This window comes from Capricornis sumatraensis, chromosome 21 (assembly GCF_032405125.1).
Source record: "Capricornis sumatraensis isolate serow.1 chromosome 21, serow.2, whole genome shotgun sequence".
Classification (NCBI taxonomy): domain Eukaryota; kingdom Metazoa; phylum Chordata; class Mammalia; order Artiodactyla; family Bovidae; genus Capricornis; species Capricornis sumatraensis.
Window position 1 is genome coordinate 26,299,772 of NC_091089.1, and position 21,707 is coordinate 26,321,478.

Consider the following 21,707-nt stretch of genomic DNA (forward strand, 5'->3'; position numbering starts at 1 on the left):
AGGACAGCTCCATCCTATAGGTTGAAAAGCAACAAAAGAATAATAAGAAACCAGGCAAGAACTGATTTAAAATTACAAGTATTTAAGTTACTCATGGGATTGCACTTCTCAGAAGGCCAAGTAAAAATCTATATCTATGCTTCTTCAGTGACATTCTTTCCTCAGCTCTTTACTTGTCAAATAAAGAAAACATGTGTTTGGGAATCCTACCCAGCTAATGATAATGTTCTGCAGTAAAGAAGTAAGTGACTGAACTATAAAAACAGATTTTTTTTTAAAGGAATCAAATGGTATTAAATATTGATTAAAATATCAAAACACATATGTACAAACATCTTTGAAATGTATTCATATAATTAAAAAGATGTTTATGAAATGTATAATACATATATATTTTCTGGGGTAACTTTAGAACTTCTTTTGTGTTTTGTTTGTAAACTGGTATTTCTGTATACTAGAATTTAGAGGTAGAACCGTTACTTGCATTTAATTATGTTTCCATATATACTTTACTTCCTAATACGTTATAAGTTCAATATTTGGTTGAATCAATACAGATTAGAAACCCTATTCCCCATCTCATTCACCTAGTTAGGGTTCTGGGTGTATAATCCAAGATATCCTTGGACAAGAGAACCTTTAGGATATCAAGGTTTCGAAGTTTGAATTTCTGTGATAGAAACATATTTTTATGTGACTAAACTAAAAGTGTTCTAAAAACCAAGACTGTCCCATCTTTTACTTACTATGAATGCTCACCAATAAAATGGAAAAAGCCAAATTTGCTGAGCTGCCACAACACACTTACTAGCCAGTCAGCATATATACACATCATGGTCATAAAGGTTTATAAGTATTCTAATAAGAACACTTTATTATTTTAGGAAACAGTTTCTCTATGCCAACACATCAGTACGTTTCCATTTGGTCTGACAGGAAGCAAGAGCCCTAGCATAAATTTGGTCACAGAACAACACAGAACAGTGAAGTACACATGGAAACAAGGCTGGGAGTTTATGTAATAGCTTTCCTCTCGAAGCTTCTACAAGCCTACAGACCTCATTTCATTATTTTTCCTCACAAAAGATGCTCTGCTCATATGTAAAGTGGGCCAAGCATTCCTTATAAAGTAAAATACATTCATCTCCCAGAAATAGCTGTCCGTGAAGAAATTTCAGATAAACAAGGCTATACATGTTACACTGAACACTGTAAAATATATATTTTTATCATTATTCTCTTCAGAAAAAGCACAGACAATTTGAAGCTGGGAATTATTATACCAGATTTGTGGAGCTTTAATTTGGCGAAACTGTCAGAAACACAGATTTTTTTCTGTAGGGACCTAGCAAGAAAATGTTACCACTACAAGGAAAATAGAATTCTATACACATAAATGAAACAATATGGTTTTGAAATATAAAAATACTTAATACTACTAATTGTCCACATTTCAAACCTCACACACATTCTTCCTTTTCTTCTTTCCTAAGGTCCTAATACACACAATTTCAAGAAGTCAGACTTAGAATTTTAGAGAATAATGCAGATTTAAAGACAACTAAAAAATACAGAATAAACATAATTTAATATCACTATAATTTACATTTTCTTTCTAAGGTATAGTAAACCAAAGATAATGGTGGAAGATAAAGTGACTACTAAATAGTTAAATGCTATGCTTGTTTCAAACGAAAGTGATAATACCCAGTTTCATATAAATAATAAGCTCTGTTGAATAGGGATATATTATTAAACTATATTGTTTATTAACTCAATAAATTCAAGATTTACTGTGGAAATATTTTTTATAATCACATGACACAGATATCCAAAAGTCTCAAAGACTACTGTCATTTTCCCCAAAACAAAAAGGAAATCCACTTTATTTTAAAACTATACATTTGCATTTCAGAAGAATTAAAAATATTTTGCAATCAAATGCAAATTTTACTACTCAGGCTGATTAGTCACTTAGTTTTAAACATATCAATTGCATTTCTTCATAGAAAAAAAATCAAATTAAATGGCCCATTCATTTAAAAACTGTAAAACTTTAGCATTGAAAGAGGAAGTGCTTACTAGAAAGGTAACTTTCATCCATTGCATATCCATAGGAAAGTGAATTTTAAAAATCTTTCATACCCTTTACTTATTGCTATCATTCTCAACATTTCCACAGAGTCTAGAAATTGTGGACTGCTTTCCCTGAAAAAGTGAATGTCCTAAGTAACTGCCACTGAACAAGAATAAATAAAAATCTCGTTAATGTATTTCTATTATTTTAATATTCAGAAAAAATAGACTCAGCAAGTGTACATAGGCCAGCTTTAAGAAAGATATAAATATATATTTATATATCTGTATATATTAAAAAACACAGTGTCTTATTGTGGGTATGAAAAAAGATGAGGCAAGTATGTGTTAAAAGTCTGTATTCTTAGAGAGCATAGACATCTTCTATGTAATATTCCTTATTTTTAAATTAAAAAATATTTGCTCACAATGCGAGTTAATTGCCTAAGTCAGAATCTGAAAGCAAAAAATTCTGGAATAGACTATGTGCCTGTGTATACTGTATATGACATAATAACACATCAACATTTTAATTCAAAAATCTCCAAAATTTCAAAAGTTACTTACTTTCTAAAAGGATGAATTGGAAGAATGCGGTATCCCATTTATAAAAAGAGAGAAAAAAAAAAGGGAAAAAAAGTTAGTTTTCCAGCTTAAAAATGCAATTCTACATCCCACTATTTCAATAAATAAGACAGTATACAAGAAACACACCAAACTCTTAGATTTGGCTGTAAACTCTGGAGGACTGGAGTAAAAGGTAAATTCCACTTTCTTCCCTACACTTCCATAATGTTTTCATTTTGTCTACAATGCTCATATATTGATAGCACCATATTGGGAATATAATTAGAAATAAACAATCAGGACACTATTTGTCCCCAGTTCCTTTCTTTCTGCCATGCCCTGTAACTAGGCCCTTCCCTATACACCTGCCAGGATAGATCTACAGCTTCTTCTATTTGTTTGTCTTCCTCCCTAGACTGTAGGGTTGTGGAACCCTTCTGGCTTGTTTTCATTTCCCACAACCCCTGAAGCAGAACGGGGTGAAATTTGGAGGCAGGGGAGCAGGCATAATTTAAACTGTCTAGACATCAAAGAACCCCCAGAGATGCTTTGCAGAGCCCCAGTGCTGTGTGAACTACAGAAAAACCGTTGCTTTATCACATCCAATTGCTGACAGAACATATAAAATTTTACTAATAGTGCACACTTGGTGAAGAGAATGGATGGCCTATTTTAATAATTTTTAAAACCAGAGAAAATACCTGGGGAATGCAATTGGAAGGATATTTAGATACGACAAAGAAAACATCATTCCTTTCCATAGAAAATTAACAATGCTTTATAAGGCAATAATTAAGTAATCCAAATCTTAAGCTACTTTATTTTACTAAGCATCTCTTCATAAAAATTTCAGATGAAGCTATTTCCTGAAAACATTTTTAAATCTTGCTTTGTAATCTGGGGAACATTGAAAAAAGTAATCCTAAACAACGTTAAGTCTAAAAATTCAACAGATTTAAGGAGTGATTATTAAGCAGCATTATTCATCAGTTACTGTGCTAAGTCCTATTAATACAAATTAACTGAGCCAATTTTATATTCACTCTTTAAAATAAATTAATAATACTTCAAGTATTTTCAGTGTCGAGAGCCAGGAGAAAATGTCTTAATTGTAAAGAATATATTTTTAAGAGGAAGTTATGTGGACCTCTGAGATAGAAGTAATGTTTCAGTTCTTTATACAGAATATTGGTATTCATTATGTGAAAATTAATTGTTTACTTAGGATTCGGTCATTTCATTTTATGTATGTTATACTTCCCAAAAATGTTTTTTAAAATACTGAAAAACAAATAATGCACCCTTGGCTTTATGCATGTGCTTACATATTCAATGGGCAAGTCACTACTAGTGGAGAAGAAAAAACTATTTCTACCACGGAATGTGGATAAGTCTTAAACACACATACACACAGTTTATACCAGTTGATAAATCGGTAACCTATATGATTAAAAACTATCCTAGAAAGTCAAGGCCAAACTAACTTCTTTTTATTTTTTTGAAAGGCAAATAAATTAAGCATTTATTGAGTACATCATTATTTTTTTTACTTATTTATTTTAATTGGAGGCTAATTACTTTACAATATTGTAGTGGTTTTTGCCATACATTGACATGAATCAGCCCTGGGTGTACATGCAAACTAACTTCTTACTCTAAGAAACAATACTGTTAGTCTGGAACCCTTGAAAATGATTGGAAAAAAAAAACCTGAAAGTTAGAGTCCCATATACATATACATTATCTGAAGAAGCTCAGCACACAGAATATTAAGACCAAAAAAGAATCTACAGAAAGTCTGAATTTGATTTGGATGATGAGAACAGTGTCTCAAATTTCACAGTACCTCTTGGATCACTAGTGAAAGTTTTTTAATGGGCACTGACATATGACAAATAATAAAGATTTAAGTTATAAAATGTAAGTTTGATTCCAAGTTTTGCAGGTGTAAGTGAGACTGCAGTTAAGAATCTCACTGTAGTCAACTAGCTAAGAGATACAGCTGAAATCTAAATTCTACTCTGATTTCAAACACCATGCTGCTGCTGCTAAGTCGCTTCAGTCGTGTCCAACTCTGTGCGACCCCATCGACGGCAGCCCACCAGGCTCCGCCGTCCCTGGGATTCTCCAGGCAAGAACACTGGAGTGGGTTGCCATTTCCTTCTCCAATGCATGAAAGTGAAAAGTGAAAGTGAAGTCGCTCAGTTGTATCCAACTCTTAGCGACCCCATGGACTGCAGCCTACCAGGCTCCTGCGTCCATGGGATTTTCCAGGCAAGAGTACTGGAGTGAGGTGCCATATATAACATACAAAAATAAACAAGAACAACCAATTAATTCAAGAGATGAGTCATTTAAAAGGAAAATATTTTGCATATTTCTTTATAAAGAATACCTACATGCTTTTCATTATTCAATGTGTCTGTAGGGTAAAATTGGAAACATAGCCCCAATATTCTTTTACTAGGTATGGATATTGAAGCAAGAAATAATTACCAAGTGACATATGTTGCACAATTCTTAAATTTAGAGAAACAGTTTCAGACTCCAAACCTAAACACACATCTCTGATTGGCTTGAACAATGTAAAATTATATTCTTTGGGGAATATAAACAGGCATTTGAACTTAGACCTTTTATCCACTTTATGGACACAATGAAGCTACCACTAGGTAGACTACAGTGATTCCTATAGTCATGTTCACTAAACAGACCTTTTGTTTAAGGAGACAAGAATTTCAAAACATCAATGCAAGGACAAAAGTTTGATTAGTATTATTTTAGAATAGTATCTATAAGGAAAATTAAGAAATAGTCCTATAAAAATCTAAGCTAAAGCATATAATCTAAATTACAATTTTTAAAGACCTCAAAGTAAAATATGAGGTGATCTGGTTATCTTTGATTATAGACATTAAGGGAAGGATATACCGCATGTATAGCTGGATACGAGGAACTGTATGCATGTCGTGATGGGCCACATTACCACTGCTACCCTAGGAAAGGCAATGCCGTGCAATGAACGAGACTCTAGCTTCTGAAGCCAGTTAGCCTGAGCTCAGCTGAGGATAGACCATTTACTAGCTCTATGACTTTAGACTTCATTTCTATGGGTCTCAGGCTTCACAACTACAAAATGTGGATAACAAAGGTCACTATTTCGTAGGGCATTATTCTGAAGATTCAATGAGTTAAAATACATAAAACACCCAGAATTGTGTCTGGCATACTGTATGTGTTTAAAAATTATAAATTATTACTATGTATAATAATAACAAATTATTATGAAAGGAAATCAACTCGGAATATTCATTGGAATGACTGATGCTGAAGCTGAAGCTCCAATACTTTGGCCATCTGACGCGAACAGCCGACTCACTGGAAAGACCCTGATGCTGGGAAGCATTGAGGGCAGCAAGAGAAGGGAGTGAGACAGGATGAGATGGTGGGATGGCATGATCGACTCAACGGACATGCTGCTACTGCTGCTGCTAAGTTGCTTCTGTCGTGTCCGACTCTGTGAAACCACACAGACAGCAGCCCACCAGGCTCCTCCATCCCTGGGATTCTCCAGGCAAGAATACTGGAGTGGGTTGCCATTTCCTTCTCCAATGAATGCATGCATGCTAAGTCGCTTCAATCATGTTCAACTCTGTGCGACCCCATGGACAGCAATCCACCAGGCTCCTCTGTCCACAGGATTCTCTAGGCAAGAATACTGGAGTGGGTTGCCATGTCCTTATCCACAATGGACATTAAGTTTGAGCAAACTCCAGGAGACAGTGAAGGACTGGGAAGCCTGGCATGCTGCAGCCCACGATGTTGCAAAGAGTCAGACACAACTTAGCAACTGAACAACAATTATGATAACTACTATGCCCCAAAATAACCAACATCTAAAGATACAAAGGATGGCAAATGGAAAGAGATTAAATATTCTGTAGTTTAAAGAACTTATTCAGGTAAAGTTTTATTTAATTTCATTTTTGTTTCATTAGCAAAAATAAGTGAAGATATGCAAGTGTATACATTCCTTTCCCATAGCCTTTCACATGTGATTAATACTGAAAATAACTTATTCAGTAGAGAAAAGATGCTAAAAATATCTATTATTATAGATGCCATTTATTGAGCATCTCTGTGTGACTGGGCTTTCATACTATTATCTATATTCCTTACAGTTCCCATAAAATGTAAGCATGATCCCTAGTTTTACAGATGTAACCGAGGCTGAGAGGTTAAGACTCAGAGTGTAGTCAGATAACAACTAAGTGATACAGCTGAAATCCAAATTCTACTCTGATTTCAACACCCATGCTCTTTTGACTACCCCCAGTTCTCTGTCTACAGAGTTGTTTCTTCCACTTAACTAACCTTGGATACCACAAGTGAATACATAACACTTGAGGGAAACACACAAAGGAAAGCCAGATGCCAGAAAAGAATAAGATGTTGGCTTCATCTTCATTTAATATTGTCTGTAACAACGACTCCTCTAGGGTAAATTCCAAATAATATAATGAAAGAACCAGATTACAGAAGATGACATTGTTGGTTGTCTTGTTCAGGTAATGCTACCCTATGAAAACGAAGGAAGAAAGACCTTTGAGAGAATATGGTTAAGAATTCAGACCCATAATTGAGATGCCTCTTTGCAGAACTAGATCATTAAAGAATAACACAATCCATTAGTTGAATAAATATTTATTGAGCACATTATATATGTGAAGCTAATCTTGAAATAAATTTGCACTCTTGACAGTGCTTTGCACAGAACAGAAACGTAGGCTGGGCTGAACTGAATTCTCTGAATACATATGAAATGACAAGGGATTCAGGAGAAAGGAGCCTTGAAGCATGTGTCACAAAATGAAGAAAATCATTTGGAATTTAGATGTTATCCCTAATTTATTCTAGGGAGGCAACTGAGATGCAATCACTTGTGGATTTATTCTATCACCAGCTCCAGCGCAGAGGCAGCCAACCCATGGTCTTTGATGGCTCTTCAGGACTTTATACTATTTCCCTACAACTGTAGTCTCAGAGTATTTTCACTTAAGCCAAAAAAAAAAAAAAAACATATAAAATAAAACAATGGATTTCATATATTAAAGAAACAGCACTGTCAGCACAATTGGTATGATAAAACAGGTTTGTATCAAAATGTTAATTTCTGTATCCTACTTGCAGCTACTCGTACTCACACTCTCTCATTTTTTAGTAATGGCCAATACCACAGCATTTCTGAATGTGCGCTATGGGATGTTAGTTCCAAGTGCGTCTCAAAAAAACTGTCAAAGGAGTTTCAGAAAAAAAATGCATTCTCCTCTTGCAAACTCAGCAAATATATTAACAGTGTACACTAAAATCTCTGAAAAATCTTACATTAACTCCAGAAACCTGCTTAAGTCAGTGTTTCCTAAGCATATGTAATTTAAAAATCTTTTCCACAACAGTATGTAGCAACATCTCTGATTATAGTATGCCAAGAAAAATACTTGAGGAAATGCCGAACTATATTTATGGTTAGGGTCATGAGGAAATAGTACCTAGCGGTCATATTCCCAGGAACATTTAATTGTATTAGCAAGATGCTTAAAAATTATTTGAAAAGTATATAAAATAGTTGTTTCTCTGTGTAAAAATAATGGAGTGTGATTATTCTTCCCTGTGTAGACTTACAAAATTGAAAAGCATCCAGGTACTTCAAACAGCATTGAAAAATTTACAAACAGTATCCATATATAAATGAAAACATATTTGCAATATCATATTACCTGAAATGAAAGTCATCATACTTATCTCTCCCAGTGGAGAGCTTCCTCCTGACTCTATTTCTCTCACTCAATGAGTATGGTCTTCCTCTTCATCACCCAGAAATGAAGCATTTCTTAGACTAGTAGAATTATTCTGCCTCAACAAAGTTCATCTTTCAATTTACATTTTTCACTTCTTCACAGCCTAATTCAAACAATCTTTACATCACAAGAGGACAGTTTTAGAAACCCTAGCCCTACCCCTGCCTTCAATGTCTGCCTGCTGCAATTCCATCTACCCACAGGTGCCAGGGCCATGTTCCTATTTAAAAGACAAAAACAGATACAATGTTGCTCAGGCTTCAGGCCTTGATGTACACCAGATTGACTGACTGCTTCTTTACCATCAGTACTTCTCACTCCCTACCAAAGGAAGCACAGAGTCATTAGGATCCTCTACGGTAGGATCCGCAAGCCCTTCATCTCCACCTTCCCCAACTCTCAGGTTACTCCCCAACCCCAAGACTACTCTCCTCTAATCTGATGCAACTCAGTAAACCGTGTGCCTCTTGCAGTTTCCCATCTCTCTGTTTTGGCTCCTCTGGCATCCTCTGCCTGGAAATGCATCCCACTCTTTGCTCCATTTATCACTCAAAACAGTGTTTAGCTACCACCTGTATGGGGACGTCTTCCGTGATACCAAGGTGTCTCCCTCACTGTACGGCAGTCTCAACACCCTGGATATCCCTCACAATTTCCTCTCATTACAACCGTTTATGCATCTAACTCGCCTACCCTTAAAACTTCCAACAAGTTTGGGAATGCCACGGGGGACAGACACATATTTATCTATCCTTTATCATTTGACAAGCAATCCCAAGGCACTCAGAAGGTGTTTGTTGAAATGAACATAATCATTGCTATAAAAACTGTTGCAATCACGGATCTGTGGACATAACACCCACACACTGAATAGCCTCTATAGTCTATTTAAACTCCTGACTACAATCATGTGTGTCAAACAGCCAACATATCACACAGGCTACGTCGCAGCCATATTATATTTGCACGCTCTGCATTCCTTTCTCCTAGGAACTTTCCTTACTTTAGCCATCACTGAAATGGTCCTGACTTCATCAGAAAAGCTAGCCTTGGGAACTATCTGGCCAGATGGTAGGAGTTCGAGTATCTTTGGGGAAGCATATAGAAATAAAGGGAACGAGCATACATTATTTTCAGTAGAAACATAAGCTGTAAAGGGACAAAAAAAAAATATTAGCTAGGGACTACCTTCACCTCGACAAGCAGGGAGCCTACCAAGAACAAAACTAACCACAGTCAAACAGCAAAATAGCGGAAGAAAACATGGGGGAAATGATGGCATCACTTGGACTCCTGCATTATCTAGTCATGTTGAAGGTCAACTGGATGTCCACGTTAAATAACCCAACAAATCCCTTGCTTATTTTATTGTTGACACTTGGATAACTGAGCAGCTGACCTCATTTTTCTAAGCCTCAATGTGCTCCTCTGTAAAATGATGAGTTTAAAAGAGGTGATGATGATGCATCTGAGTCAGTTCTAATGAGGTGGATAAACCTACAGCCTAGTATACAGAGTGATGTGAGTCAGAAAGAAAAACACCAACAGTATATTAATGCATACATAATGGAATCCAGAAGGATGGTACTGACAAATCTGTTCACAGAGCAGCAACAGAGACGCAGACACCGACGACAGACAAATGCACAAGGGTTGGAGAGAAGAGGTAGAGGGTGAGATGAGCGGAGAGAGTGGCATGGATGCAGCAACGTGAAAGTCACTCAGTTGTGTCCAACTCTTTGCAACCCCATGGACTATACAGTCCATGGAATTCTCCAGGCCAGAACACTGAAATGGGTAGCCTTTCCCTTCTCCAGGGGATCCTCCCAACCCAGGGATTGAACCCAGGTCTCCCTCATTGCAGGTGGATTCTTAACCAGCTGAGCCATAAGGGAAGCCCAAGTGAGTAGCCTATCCCTTCTCCAGCAGATCTTCCCAACCCAGGAACTGAACTGGGGTCTCCTGCACTGCCGGTGCATTCTTTACCAGCTGAGCCACACGGGAAGCCTGCATGGACGCACATACACTAACATATGTACATATATGACCAGTGGCAACTTGCTGGATGACTCAGGGAACACAAGCTGGGCTCTGTAATAACCTAGACGGTTGGGAATGGGTGAGAGGTAGAAGGGAGATTCAAGATGGAGGGGACGTATGTACACCTATGGTTAATTCATGTTGATGTATGACAGAAACCAAACCAATATTGTAAACCAATCATCAATCAATTAAAATTAAATAAATATTTTTTAAAATATGTGATGAGTTTTAAATAGCTTTAAAATGAAAGTTCTACTAATATCTTTCTGGTTAAGGCTTCAAGGGCAATTACAAATGGTTGGACAATTGGCACGTTGTTCATTTTAGCCACGCCACCTGTCTCTTCGCCTCTCTTCCTACTCATTTGTCAAAGAAGGCTCCCATTCACCTCCTAAAACTTCTAATCAACACTCTAGTCTATAGCAATGGTTTCTGAACTTCCGTAGGCATCACAGCCTGTCCTGTGACTGCAGCATTTAGTTCTGGGCTATCTAATATCTCACGGCTCAAAGGCAATAAGCGCCTTAGGGTGCTGGCTTCATCAAGACCCTTTGGGTCCCCCTCATAAAGGCCTTGTCAGACTCAGATGCTCAGATAACACTCAGAGACTGGTGATAAGCTTAACATTTCATTATCTACAGAACAGAACAAAATTTGAAGCATGGCAATACCAGCAATCGGCTGAGGACGTCCAGAAATAGGAACTATGAATTACTCTAGTGAGAATATAAACTGACACAGCCAGTTTGAAAAGACATCTGGCAATATCTAGAGAGAAAACAAAACCAAACAGGTGTGCAAGCTTTACAAATCAGCAATTCCACTTTTTGGTACAGACCCTAGAAAAACTCAACTCACATTCACAGTCCTTAATTTTTTTAGGAGAAAAAAAAAAACTGTCAGTAAATTAAATGTTCACCAGAACATAATAACTATAGACATAGATACACTTAATCTATATATACACAGTGAAATTATAAAATCCTGAGCCACAATGGTATACAGCAAACATATAACAATGATTAACTCTGAGTAAAAAAGGAAATCAAAGGAACTCCAGCTTTTTCTGCCAGACTTTATTTAAAAGAAATCCAAAGCAAATATGACAATACGTCTACAACTGTTAATTCCAGCTGGTGCTTGTTGGTCTACGATATTTTGCTGTATTTTCAAAATTTTTCAGAACAGAAAAAATAAAGACTATTGATAATTTTGTTCTTTAACCCAAAGTTTATCTGCTGTCCAATTCTATTAGATCTTTCTCCCTATTTCAGCTTATATTAAGGTTTAAACATTTTGCACATGTAAATCCATATATACATGGAATTATATGGAAGTGTAAAGGTACATCATTATACAGACTAAAAGTAATAAGCCACTCTCAACTTCTCCCAACGACACCCATTGCTTCTGAAATAATGACTATTAATGATGTACCACTTTTTTTTTCTCCCAGAGCTTTTCCTATTTTATTCTGATATATGTATAGATTCAATTCTATGCTTTTATATTTTAAATTTATTTTCAACAGAAGTGAGAGCTGTTATTGCATACCAGTAGATGCATGCTTTTTTACTTAATAACCTTAAGTAAGTTTCCCATAGAATATATTTTTTGTTCTTAATGTTGCACAGACTATTAAATGCTCTTAATAATCATGCAATGCTCCCACTATCCTATAGAGTAGATAAGCTGTACTATAATTTTTAAACTTCTTTTTTATTTAACATGTAGCTTGCATCTGATTTTACCCATTAAAACAGTGCTGCAATGAAGAACCAATATATACACCTCCTTGTTTATGTGCTATAGATTGAACACTTGTGTTCTCCCCAGATTCATATGTTGAAACCTAATCCCCAATGTGATGCTAACTGAAGGTGGGGGCCTTTGGGAAGTGATCATATCACAAAGATGGAGCCATCACCCATGGTATCAGTGTTGTTATGAAAGAGACTGTCCACAGCATTTCCCAGGCGAGAATACTGGAGCAGGAAGCCACTGTCTTCTCTAGGGGACGTTCCCATCCCAGGGATCAAACCTGGGTCTCTGGCCTGGCAGACAAATTCTTTACCATCTGAGCCACCAGGGAATTATAGCAGCCTGAACAGTTGGACTGTGAAGAAAGCTGAGCGCTGAAGAATTGATGCTTTTGAACTGTGGTGTTGGAGAAGACTCTTGAGAGTCCCTTGGACTGCAAGGAGATCCAACCAGTCCATTCTGAAGGAGATTAGTCCTGGGATTTCTTTGGAAAGAATGATGCTAAAGCTGAAACTCCAGTACTTTGGCCACCTCATGCGAAGAGTTGACTCATTGGAAAAGACCCTGATGCTGGGAGGGATTGGGGGCAGGAGGAGAAGAGGATGACAGAGGATGAGATGGCTGGATGGCATCACCGACTCGATGGACGTGAATCTGAGTGAACTCCGGGAGTTGATGGACAGGGAGGCCTGGCGTGTGGCGATTCATGGGGTCGCAGAGTCGGACCCGACTGAGCAACTGAACTGAACTGAACAGAACAGACTAAGACAGTAGGTATAATATAACTATTCCTCTAGGATAGATTTAAACAGTACAATTACTACATCAAAAAAGCATTTAAAACAATGTTTATAGCTATTTCCAAATTATCTTCCCTGAGAGTAACTACTTTCCCCACCCGAGGCAAGGGTGGACAGTATGAATCTTTACATTTTTGCTGATCTAATCAAATGGAGGTAAAGTGGTCATTCCAGGTAGAGGGAGCAGCATGCAGGAGGCACAAAGGAAAGAAATGGAACATGTCTGCAGACACAGAATCATCTGGTATTTCCAAGCGGCGAGTGGGAGGGAGAACAGGGCTGGACCCCAAAGGCAAGGTACACACCATGCCAGCTGCATGACACTTATGCGTGCTTAGGTGCTCAGTCATGTCCGACTCTTTGTGACCCCATGGACTGTAGCTTCCCAGGCTCCCCTGTCCTTGGGGATTCTCCCAGCAAGTATACTGGAGTAGGTTGCCATGCCCCCCGCCACCCCCAGGGGATCTTCCCAAACCAGGGATTGAACCCAGGTCTCTTGTATTGCAGGCAGATTCTTTACTGACTGAGCCACATGGGAAACCAAGGATAGTAGAGTAGGTAGCCTATCCCTTCTCCAGAGGATCTTTCTGACCCAGGAACCGAACCAGGGCCTCCTGCATTGCAGGTGGATTCTGTATCAGCTGAGCTACCAGGGAAGCCCAGGCATGACGTTTATACCTCAGTTTAAACTCTATGGAGAGGAGTTTAGACTCCATGCAGGACCTGATGGAGAGCCCCAAGGGACTTTCAGGAAGGAAATGCCCTTGTCCTGCTGTACACAAGATCCAGAATGAGACCCATCTCCAAGAAGACACAACAGTTAGGACCCTGCCGTCCTTGATTGAGGGAAGACAACCTGAGCTTCATCATAGCAATGATGGTAAGGAAAGGATGTAGAGAAAGACTCAAGAAATACATGAGACGAGAATGAACTTGAGGTTGCTGAGAAGACTGGGAGGAAGGGATAGTTTGGGAGACTGGGATGGACATGTACACACTGCTGTATATGAAATGTATAACCAACAAGGACATACCGTAGAGCACAGGGAACTCTGCTGAACATTATGTGGCAGCCTGGATGGGTGCGGAGTTTGGGGGGAGAATGGATACATGTATATGTATGGCTGAGTCCCTTCAATGTTTACCTGAAACTATCACAACACTGTTAATCGGCTATAGCCCCATCAAAATAAAAAGTAAAAAATTCAAAAGAGATACATGAGAAGAAATGTGGGGGACAAAACTCAGGAGGACACAGAAACTGACTAGATGTGTGTGATGAGGTAGCAGAAGCGGGTTAGAATTGCTTCAGGGGCTGGGGGTAAGCAGTGGCGTTATTAATTAAAATTGGTTAACATAAAAGAGATGGTTTGGGGAAAAATATGGTAAATTTAGTTCTGGACTCACTAACTTAAAGGTACGCAAGCATACAAAATTCAGGTACACACACACACATCACAGAGTTAATGCTGGGGTTAGAGACTAGACACTGGGGGACCATCACTTATACAGGGTATTTGGAAAGGTGAAAATTGAAAGGCACAGATGTGGAGTGATAAGAGAAAAATGACTGACTGGAGCTTATTACATTTCTGAGTCAGAAAACTACATGAGAAGATATTTCTGAGATGAAAAACAGGAAAAATGAATCCTATGGAGAATTTCATTATAATAATATGAAATGTAACTCTAACTTGAGGATATGATTATTTTAGAAGTCAGAACAAATCTCTGTAATCACAGGGAGAAACAACCTGTGAGTAGGAAATTACCTAGAGGATCTCACCAGCAGGGACTTTTCTTTTAAATATGCTTTTTTCTTTTAATATAAGAACATTACTAAAATATCTGTCAACTGAATAAAAGATGAAAAAAAATCACTAAAAATTCTCAATTCCTTATAACAACGCTGAGCATTTTACAAACTTTCTACTAGTCTATGTTTCTGGTAGGTTTCTATTTTAAAGTTATGATTTACCTAAATGTTCAATCACCACATTTTATTTTATACTATACCCTGTCCATACTACTACACAGCCATAATATATCAAGTGGTTAAAAATATTCTATTGACATGTGTCAAGCCAGTGGTTTTCAATCTAGCCATGCATTAAAATTTTTAGGGCAATTTTTTAAATGCAAATTTTGAGGCAATTCCAAACATCTTAAATAAACATCTCTGGGTAGAGCCAAAGCATTGGCACTCTCTTTTATGTTTTTTCCAAATGATTTTACTGCACAGTCAAGTTTGCGAATAACTGATATTACTGGTGAGTGTTTAAATTACATTCATTTATAATTGAAATAGAATTGATCTGAATATTTTAGTATATATGATACTTTTTTTTCCCCTTACATTCAAGAATATTTTAAGATAGGCTTGCATAAGTGGCATTATTATTTCAGGAGATAAATGTTATCTAATGACCTTTTGCAAATAATGCCAACTGGCTTTTCAAATGAGTTGTTTTAGTTCATACTCTCACCAGGAGTGAGAAAGCAGAAAGCATCATTTGGAGTCAGGGTGAAGTGCTTGTACTGACTAATTTATTAGGTAAACCAAAGGACAATCTCCAATGGCTACTTTACCTTGCATTTCTATGATTACTAGGCAGATCAAATCTTATCTACATATTTGTTTATTCCCTGGTTTTATGCACTGCAGTTCCTCTGTTCATGACCTCCGACCACAATGTTCTAAGGTCAACACCTCTTTTTGTTTTCATAATCTCTTGAATTAATACCTCTAGCTTATATTAACTAGAAATATTAACTAAAAATATTTTCTGCATTGTCACAATGCTTTTGTGATATCCAAACATATAAAATTTTATGTAGTCACATACATTCATCTTTCCCTTTGTCTATTGTAAAGCTTCTGTGAAGAGTCATTCCCCTCTCAATGTGTGCATGTGGTAAGTCACTTCAGTCATGTCTGACGCTGCAACCCCATGGACCGTAGCCTGGCAAGCGCCTCTGTCTGCAGGACTCTCCAGGCAAGAATCCTGGAGTGGGTTGCCATGCCCTCCTCCAGGGGATCTTCCTGACCCAGGGATCGAACCCACATCTCTTCTATCTCCTGCCTTGTCAGGCAGGTTCTTTACCACTAGCGCCACCTGGGAAGCCTCTTCTGTCTCAAAGGTGAATTCAAATGTTAAATCTGAATTTTTCTGTTTTTCCAGTGGTATGACTTTTCATGCTTTAATTTTCGATCGTGTCTGTTTCTTCCTCAATATAAAACATAACTAACACATTACATGTTCCATAAACACTATTAAGGTGTATAAACATTTCCTTGTCAATTACTTCATTTCTGATTCATCCTCCTACCCCTCTCTGCAGAAGACTCTGGTACTACTGATGGGAAATTCCTTGATCAGCAGAATGTCAAAAGAACTCAACTCAGAGTTTTGCTGGCTATGGGAAAAATTTTACCTTTATATGTTTGATAAAGGAAATGTCTAAAAATAACTACACCAACCACTACTGTTAAGACTGGCAATCATACCACAGGACAAATGTCAATTTAACTTAAGTTTTCTTCTCCCTTCCTTCCTTCCCTTCTTCTTTCTTTGACTACTTGCATTCTCAAGGCAATTTGTTCAGCAGCAGTTGTCTGGTTTGATTAAAAGTATTCCCATAAAAAGATATTTAATAAATTTAGCTTTTTGCTATAAAAATAGAAGTGTTATCAAATTCAAACACCATAATGATTTCAGATAGCATGAAATACATCCACAAAATTCAGACAGAATTATAAAGTAAAAACAAACTTGAGAAAGGAAAAATACAAAGATCAGTGAATTTAAGCATCTTTCCCTTCCCCAAACTTAATGTTCGACACCTAAAAATACATCTAAGAAGCTGGCAGTAGGCCTAAAAGAAATTTAATACACCTAGTTCTTGTTTTAATTTCACCCTCTGGGAAATATGATTCATGAGAGACATAGCTGGGAGTAGGGACTGCAGAAAAGCAACCCAAATTAAATCTCTCCGAACAGAGAAAAAGAGTAAAATAAAAGCAACAATGGCTAGGATCAATGCAAATGTAAAAAGAGAATAAATAATACTGTTTCAGACTAATGTTTGTTGAAAACTATAAAATTATACTCACATACATATTAATAAATTCCAAAAGTAATGCTACTGATAAGTTATATATGTATTACCTCTGTTTTATGGAAATAAACATCTTCCTTAGGAAAAATGCGCATTTTGATGACCCAGGGGAAGAAACGTATCTTTAGACAAAACAAGATTTCCTGTACATTATTTTATAGTAATATCAATGTTCCATCTAGGCACACAGAGACTCTCCAGACAACAACTCCAGCAACAAAATGAGAGAACAATATGTAAATACAATTGGGTGGGGTGGAAAGGAAAAGAATTCAGGAGCCAATTCAAGAAAAATTATTTTAAACCTGAAGCCTTGTTTAATCAACTAAATGGTAACTACATAGTTATGAAAATTATAGAGAACTATCTATGTTTATGTAACAATAAATGGTCTTCTGCCTTCATTCTTCAATGTTTTTTAAAAAATAAAATTTTGGATATGATGGCTTCTGGCCACTTGGCAAACATCTTATTTAAGTAAGCCCAACTACTCCAAACCACTCATTTAGTCTGAATTAATATTCTTGAGGCTTTAAATACCCACTTGAAACTTCCAGGAAATAGTTCTTCAATGCACCTGCCACCTAATTTCATGAAATCAATATTTCACTTAAGCTAAGTCAGGAAATCTTAAGATGTTGAATTCAATTATGACCATTACTTCATGAGCTGCTAGCAGATAAAACACAGCACTGAAGTTGAAAATCACTACAGTTAAAGAGCTTTACCTCTTTGGAAAAGTGGGGTGTTTTCTAAGGTACCATTAACATAATTAATAACAGCATATCATGTTAGGATAACAGTAACAACTTAATATATCATATAGTGCCTTTCTATTGCCAAATGTTAGTTTATAAGCACAGAAACAATATCTCTCTGGCTATGCCTACAATAAATCTACTGGGATGGTGGGAGGCATCTATCTACCAATAGAAAAAGGAAAACTAATAATATTGATCCAAACTTCATCCAAAGATGTAAAAAAGTATTTAGTGAAATCCACATATATTACTGTTTAAGCAAAACACAATCACCACATCTTCAGTCATGTATAAGCACAATGTTATACATGAAAGGCAACAGGAAGCTGAGGTTCCACACAGAAAAGCTCACAAACACATTAAAAGGAAAAAATAAACTTTTATAAACAGTAAACACCTGATACTGGTTTTCAACTGCTGTCCCTCCCCAGATAAGTACTAACTACCTGACTGGCTTCCATGCACCGACTCTTCTATTTCCTAGAGTCCAGAGTGGGGTATCATTACTTCTATTTCTAAACAGAGAATGAAAAACTGTCCAAAGAGATAAAATTTGAGATTCTAAACCTCTCCATCCTGTAAATGGTAAACATTTGATGATCATTAAATTGCTCCTTTTGTCACCTGACTTGTGAAAGTGAGTTTTAAGAAAACTCAGGAAATATTAAAAATAAATGTTATGCTAATACATTCCTAGGTCTCCCATTTCCTCCTTGGTTTGTTCTAATAGGTATTCTTTTTCTTCTTTTTTATTTTCCTTCAGGACCTCTTCTTCAAGTCTAACGTTTGTCTGTGACTTAACACTTGACTGTGATAGAAAGTTTGAAATTTCGAGACAGCCAAGCCCAGGCTCAAATACCAGAGCTTCCACTTATAATTGTGTGAAGTTAGGGAAGACATCTAACTTCTCTCAGCATCGATTTCCTCATCTGTAAAATGAAGAAATAACACCCAACTTCTCAATGTATACTGTACGGATTAAATAAGCTAAAGGATAAAAACTGCCTGGCTCAATGCCTAATACTGACCAGTTACTGCATAAAGTTTGTTTCTTGCCCTTTTGCCAAAATGACAATCAACAGACAGTTCTAATGATATTCACAGACACATTTATCCGTGTTTGTCCTTTTCTGTTCTTTACTTGTATTCTACTCTTAGACCTAATGAACTTCACGCATGTGCAACACTCAGCAAGCTTTTCATTACCATAAAGGAAAATAACTGAAATAATATTACATAAATAAATAGCAGCCGAGAGGAAGCACCAAATTTATAAAGAAAATATTCAAAATTGAAGACACTCTAGTATATTCTCTCTAAAAACAAAATGCCCGAGCAGTTTAATGAGGACCGGCAGAATTTATTAAAAAGTACAACCCAATTTGATTCTTAGTAAAACAGGGTTAGAAAAATGAAGTGCTCTCAGTGAAGGTAAAGCGAAACATTCACTGGGAAAAGTCAGCCATCACCCGCAACACTATTTATTAATGTAGGCAGACTGCTTAAAAGAGCCCCAAGCGAAAGGGTGAACAAGCAGACTACAGCTTCAGCAAGAGGACCATGGAGATGCAGTCAGTGTTCACAGGGAAGAAGGCTCCAGATATATACCAGAAAGGAAAATAAAATATTTCTATCTAATGTTACAATGGGATTTTTGTGTGTAGATGAATTTGGAGTCAAAATATGGCCACAGTTTACACAAACTGTCATTCAGACAGAGAAACCAGAAAGCACAACGGGGCCTCCCAAATATTCTCTTTCCAACAAGTCACGCTTTCTCAGTTTAGATTCTAGTCTTCACTGTCACACAGACAAAACAGAGATAATGTAGGTAAGCGACACCAAACTGGGAACCACCCTCATAACCTTCTTCACAGTCATTCAAATCACTGCCTGGCCTCCAGGTGGCCAGTTGTCTCCTCACACCCACTAAACATGAACCGGGGAATGAGTGACAACGCCAGGGTTCCACACGGGGGACCCTCGATGTCCGTTTTCACCCAACATCACTATCTGGTACCTACCCGGAAGGAATGAACGGAACCACTCCAACGCAATCCCAGCCACTCCTGCTAGTTCAAGCATTCGGTTCAGCATCACCTCATGACCAACACGAAAGCAGCTGAGGCTCTAATATAATCATCATGGAAAGTTGTCCCAAATCCTTCATTCGAGGAAGATCCTTCATACACACCAACGCTGTCTCCAAGCCATGCCGGGGTCTGAAACCAGACTGGAAAATATTATATATGTGTATATATAGTAAAACTCCCACAAACCACTCTTCTCCTACGTCACATTTATGAACAGCTGCTCAACCCCTCCTGAACACATATATTGCCTTCTCAAGGTGAAAATATGAACATTCAAAGAAAGATCTTTTCCACAGTAGAAGGGAAACTGAGAGTATATGAAGACCTGGTGCTGCCTGGTAAGGTGGTTGAGGCGGTCCCAAACGGAACATACTTTGTCCTGAAGGGGAAAGAGAAAACACAATATTGGTTTCCAAGGCTAGTCTTCTAAGCTTGGTACATAGGATCAAGCTCTTCCAGTATTTACAAAACACAACAACAACAAGATATCTTGACTTTTTCAGGAGGTGGGAAAGCAATGCCATATAAACCACTGATGCTTTGTTTGGTATTACCAAGGCGCCTTCTTCCTCCTGAATCCCACTGTGTGGTCACCCACCACTTTTGTAATCCCACCTACCACTGCCTTGACTGCATTACCAGACTCTACTGACGCGGGAGGTCCATACTGACTACATTTGCTCACTATGTAGTCACAGCCAGCAGCCTTTGAATGAACAACAACTTTAATGGTAGCAATTATTAAAAAAATGATCAATGAGCCCCAAGAGGTATTATATGCTAAAGAACAAGAACAAACTAACTTTAAAAATACCAATTTTCCTCCTCACTTTTTAATGAATAGGCTTTTGTAGAAACTGACATTATATAAAGTTTTCAAAGTTTAAACAGATAATCTACTATTTTTATCCTCTTGAGACTTCTATTACAAGATTTAAGACGATTTCCTTTTCACTTGTCCCTTTCTCTCCTAAAACAATACTTAAAACTAAAACTTTCAATGCCAGTACAGTATTTTACTAAGCTTCTCTATCTCCAGAGTGTGTCTAAAATAAAATTTAAAAATGGGTTAAATCACCGCAGTGTTATTTTCCATGTGCTTAGCCTAAATGATCTGAATCAAGCAAATGGCTACCTATAAGATGCTCATCATATATAATTCCATTTGAAATTAATAACATTCTGTTTTCTAATCTCCATTTCATTTACTTTACTGGCCAGACTCATCCCATCCTTGCCAGTTACTAAAATTAAAAAGTGTGGTGATGCCCATCTGGTGTACTGTTTCCTCTGCCCACTCGGTATATACTTTGGTTCTCAAGTCAATTATTCCATTGATGTGAAATATCCAGAAACGTCGTAGACAGGCTTGGACCTGAGATTTATACCGAACATGACACTCATTAGATTTTTCTGGACACTCTCCACTAACTTCACTGTATTTCATAAAATATGACATGTCTCTCATAAAGAAAACGTGGAATGGATCACCTACACAAAGGACTCAGAAAATATTACACTGAAAGCAACAGATCCCTTGGTTGCTTAGCTCAGACATACAGTCCTCTCGGTGCTTAGCAAAATACAATGCTTTTCCTCCGAAAATTTTAAGTCCTTGTATATGACATA

The 21,707-nt window shown here is 37.2% G+C and overlaps 1 protein-coding gene across 1 annotated transcript in view; it reads right to left on the reverse strand.

The window, feature by feature from the left end:
- The window catches only part of ASXL3 (ASXL transcriptional regulator 3), a 194,165-nt gene that overhangs the window by 122,889 nt on the left and 49,569 nt on the right, over positions 1 to 21,707 (reverse strand). The window lies entirely within an intron of this gene.